The sequence below is a fragment of the Monodon monoceros genome, unplaced genomic scaffold (assembly GCF_005190385.1).
Source record: "Monodon monoceros isolate NGI ecotype Baffin Bay Population unplaced genomic scaffold, NGI_Narwhal_1 Super_Scaffold_12, whole genome shotgun sequence".
NCBI classification, from domain to species: domain Eukaryota; kingdom Metazoa; phylum Chordata; class Mammalia; order Artiodactyla; family Monodontidae; genus Monodon; species Monodon monoceros.
Genome location: NW_021703768.1, coordinates 144,502,590 through 144,506,640, shown reverse-complemented (window position 1 = coordinate 144,506,640; position 4,051 = coordinate 144,502,590). Strand labels below are relative to the sequence as shown.

The 4,051-nt window shown below is 52.7% G+C and overlaps 1 pseudogene; it reads right to left on the bottom strand.

Moving 5' to 3' along the window:
• LOC114892165 overlaps window positions 1-2,383 on the bottom strand; it is a 3,247-nt pseudogene extending 864 nt beyond the window's left edge.
• Window positions 2,384-4,051: the final 1,668 nt, after the last annotated feature.

The window sequence follows — 4,051 nt, the reverse complement described above, 5'->3', positions numbered from 1 at the left end:
CACACACACACACACACACACACACACACACACACACACACACACACTGGGGATGTGCCTTCTCACAGAAGATGAGAAGCAACCACTGAGATGCTTTAGGGACTGTGCCCAAACTCCTTCATCCCCAGCCTCTCAAGTTTTTGCTCTGATCCCCCCGGGTGGCAGGAGTGCCTAGCACAGGGGTAGTGACCTAAGTCTGAGCACTGGCGACCCTAGAAATATGTTACAGAAAAAACATTTTATTGAGCAGTAAGGGACCCCACTGGGGACAGAAAAGGCTGGGAATAAAGGAGCATGTGAACCTCGGGGCAGGGTGCGTGCTACTTGACTCTCCATCCTGTTCTTGCTTCTGGGAGCAGGTCTTCCTGGGTCTCTCTGTCCTGCCTCCTGAGACGCCACGCAGGAGGCTCTTTGGGAAGCCACAGATTTCTGCTTACAGTTTCAAAAAGCCCAGCTCCCCCCTGGTTTGTGGTGGTGGCCGCTGACAATGGCTCAGGGCAGGAGCCCATGTGGTAGACTGCTAAGGCTTCTCTGCACCCTGTCTCTGCTCCTGCATCCACCTTGGCTCACAGAGTGCAGACTTGACTTTCTTAAGCTCACAAAGGGGCCCCTGAGGATTGAGCAGAGGAACGTCAGGTTTTCTTCCAGGCCAGCTTCAGCCCTGGGATGTTCAGGGCAGACTCATTTCAAATCTCAGTTTCTGAGGCTCCTTGCTTATGGCCATTTAGTGTGGAAGGAGGCTCCTGGCTGAGGAAGGCTCAGAGAGAATGATGCAGGTTCTAATCTGTGGCAGTGGGCAGTAGCGGGGCGGGGGGGGTCACTGCAGGAAGAGGCATTCGCTGCCTTAGGCAGTTAAACCATTGCCCTCTCTTCAGAATGGCTCACCTGCAAGATTCTGTGGGGTCCGCCTCCTGGCACCATGCTACAATCGCCAGATTTTGGGTCTGGAGCAACTGAGATCTTCGTCCAACTCTTCCGGAGCATGCTTTCTCTTGGGAGCACGTCTGGGGACTGGCTTCTCTGCTTCCACCTTTGCTGGTGGGGCCAAAGGAACATCCCCGTAGACCCGGTAGCCACCAACCAGGCAGTATGTCTCCCCATGCCGGCCCAACTGCGTTTCTCCACACCCTCAGTTGAGGACGTGGTAGTGACCAGGTGTAGGAGGAGAAACGGGAGCCACTGCTGCTGCAAAGAAAATCAGAACTGATCAGTCACTTCTGCTGTGCACAGTCTCCTGCCAGAATTTCCCTCTCTCATGTCTCTCCCAGTTTCTGGCTGAAGACCTTTAATCTACTTGACATCCAAAACACAGCCTTGGCCCGTCACCTCTATGAGTCCCTAGAGAAGGGACACTGGCTGCAAAAGCAATCCCTAGAGCCTACGGCTGCAGCGGATGAGGAAGTCTCTTCACCGTTTCCAGGGAAAACAGTAGAACCTGAAAGTAATTGCATTCATGATCCTCTCCACCTCTCCCTTCCACAACAGAGAAAACATTTCTTGCAGCCTGTCACTTCTGAGGCTTTAATGGGAATGCCTTTCAAGGTTTGGAAAAGAATAATCTAATAGAAATTGGTTAAGAACCCCACCCACCTTGGCAACCCCTCTTGGGCCCCATTTATACTGCCTGTTTCAACCACACTGAACTCTAGCCCTCTGATACTTTTATCTAGATTAGAACAAGGCCAAATACTGAGGCAGAGTGATCAGGAGACTCAGAACCGGGTTCTGGGTACCAAGTCTAGGCTCACATCAACCCAGCCTCCTGGGACACCATCTCCTCAGCCCTCCAGTCTCATTAGCACTTCATCACCCCCCCCCCTTGGTTCTTCCGGTCTTCCCATCAATATGGCACCACCCTCTCCCCTAGTACTCAGCAGCTCAGTATGGGATGTGTCTGAGGGGACCGATATAGATGTCTACATGACAGCACAGAGGTGCTGGGGCTTGAAGGTGCGATTCAAGAGTGGCCCTTTTCCTCAAACTGCTCCATTTACCATTTGCCAACAAAAATGCACTTGTCTTTTGCTAAGAGGCCAATCAGGAAAAGGTCTGAATGGAAGCATCCTGTAGCCCAAAGGGGAAGGCTACATTTATAAAGATCAGAACCTTCCTGCACACTTGTCCAGGGATGACCTTTCACTTGTCCTCAGCAGTGAGCACTGTGGGTCCCTGAAGGTGTCCCAGGTCACTGCTATTACTTACAGCTGGGAAAGTGCTTAGGTGTGTGTGGTGGGCAAGCCCCACAGGAACATGTGGCAGCCAGGCGAGGTTGTGAGTACAGCATGCCTCTTGTATTGATGCCCGGTCTCAGTGTACCTGCTGCACTGCCCACCCAGGGAACAGAGGACAGGTTGGAGTAAATATAGAAGATCTGGTCAGACATTCTCTCTCAGACAACCAAAGAGATTGGTGTCTGGTGGAGAACTGGTAGGGAAGTTTCTCTGAGGGCAGCACGTTTGCATGGTTACCCTGCCATGGAAACTGTGAGAAGGCCTGTGAGAAGGTAGTGAGGTCATCACTACCCAGTGAGGTGACTTGAGGGGCAGCCTTCAGGAGGAGGGGCAGTTTTGTGGAGGAGAGCAGGGTGCAGGCAGAGGTACTCTGCCTGGCCCCTCACACCTGGGCCTCCCCACCCATGCCCTAGCCTAGTAGACACCCCATGTGGGGCATGCCGGTGGGCTGGCACAGCCCCAGGGGCCCCAGGAGGGCAAGAGAGACCCACATTCTGAGATTGGCTTGAGAGGCAAGATTAATGTAAGAGACAGCTAGGTTGTATGGCACTGACCCTAAGAGGCAGAGCTTTGTGTGGACTGGGGAATCAGGGAAGGCTCCTTGGCAGTGGGCCTGAAGGACACGTGAGATTTGGACCCATGGGGAAGAGAGGGAAGACATTCCAGTTTGGAAGAATAAAAGCAAAGACACACTCTTCTCGACCTTGTCCTGCCCCAAATATAAATTCATAGCACCCTCACATTTTTACACCTGAGGACTTAAAAAAAACAAGAGGTTAAGGGGCCTACCCACAAGACGATTTGGTCCGACTCAGAGAAGGAAAGAGACAACTCTGCCCTTGGCCTGATCAGGTCCACAGGAAGGAATCACATTTGGGGCAGCCTTTGATAGTGTGGCAATGAGAGGGAACCTTCTTTAGGAGGGGATTCTCTGTTGCTGACCTTGAAAAGCAAAGATGGGACGTTCGTTTACTGGGGCTGTTGCAGAGGCGATGTGCCCAGGAGGTAGAGACTGCTTGCACTACTATTTTAGAGGTTGGGCCACCCTGGTTGAGAGCCACAGCACCTTGTATTCCTAAACTGCTTGAATCAGCGGGTGCACGTTAGGACAGACGAGGTCAGGCCTCATTGGAGCAGACTGCCTTTGGGAGTTGTAGAAGGTAAAATGTGAAGGGGAATGCTCTGGAGGAGGTTTGTCATGGCAGGTGGGGCAGCATGAGACCATTCAGATTCTCCGAGGCTCCAGAGATTACTTGGCTGGGAGAATCCCTCTGATGTGGTGCAGGGACTCCCTACCTTAACAGGACCTGGCTGGGCATCTGGGGGAGGCAGAATAAATGGTTTATTAACTTAAGAGAGCAAGAGACTCACCTGGGGTGTTCCACAAAACCACTTAAAAAGACTTGTACCTGGATTCTTGGGCCAACCCTCAGAAAACTTATCTAGATCTGGAGTAGGGCTCAGGAAGCTGCACTTTTTTTTTTTTTTTATGCAGTACGCGGGCCTCTCACTGTTGTGGCCTTTCCCGTTGCAGAGGCAGAGCCCAGACTCCGGACGCGCAGGCTTAGCGGCCATGGCTCACCGGCCCAGCCGCTCCGCGGCCTGTGGGATCTTCCCGGACCGGGGCACGAACCCGCGTCCCCTGCATCGGCAGGCAGACCCTCAACCACTGCGCCACCAGGGAAGCCCAGGAAGCTGCACTTTTAATAAGCTTCCTGGGCAGTCCCACCACAGTGGTCCATGGATAGAGTAACCAAATTATTGTGTATTCTTGGTTGCTTTTGGGAGTCAAAGTGGGCAATATTAAAAACTGCAGCAGG